The sequence below is a fragment of the Oryzias melastigma genome, linkage group LG7, assembly GCF_002922805.2.
Source record: "Oryzias melastigma strain HK-1 linkage group LG7, ASM292280v2, whole genome shotgun sequence".
Classification (NCBI taxonomy): Eukaryota; Metazoa; Chordata; class Actinopteri; order Beloniformes; family Adrianichthyidae; genus Oryzias; species Oryzias melastigma.
Genome location: NC_050518.1, coordinates 21,923,044 through 21,923,753, shown reverse-complemented (window position 1 = coordinate 21,923,753; position 710 = coordinate 21,923,044).

Here is a 710-nt window from a genome sequence, read left to right as displayed (position 1 = left end):
TTCCAGAGTCATAGGGTTGCTGGAGCCTATCCTAGCCACTGTTGGAAAGGCCACATCATCACACTCTCTCATTTACACCTATGGGGACCGTCAGCATTTAACCTATGAGGCGTACACGAGGAGAGCCTGAGAAAGGTCCCAGCGGGATTTGAAAACCTCCGGGTGTAAGGTGAGAGTGATAACTACTGTGGCACCATGCAGCCTCAGTAAGAAAACAGGACCCAAGGGCCCAGATATATGTGTGTATACATGTCTAATCATGAAGAAGAACCATATATTATAAGTCACTCTGGAGTAACAGTTGTCTGACGTTTCTAATGAAAAAATAAATACAAGAGTGCTCTTTTGATGTGTTTAAGAAAATGATCAAAGTTTAAGAGGAAAACAATCAAAGTCTCTTCCATGTTTGTTTTGGACGACACTTCTTCTGCAACTGTCAGTAACAAATACTTATGCTCAGACACAGCGTCCTCTAGTGGTTGTTTCCTCTAACAACCGCTAGAGGACAACAGGTATTTACTGGGAAAATAACAAATATATGAGTTTATTTATGTCTTTAAAAAACAAAACACAAATAAGTTCCGCCTGAATATATGTCGCACCCCTGGCTACACTATGAATAAAAAAATAAAAAAAATGCGAATGGTATATGTTGGAATAATATAAAAAAATATATACCATATTTTCCGGTGTATAAGTCGCGTTTTTTT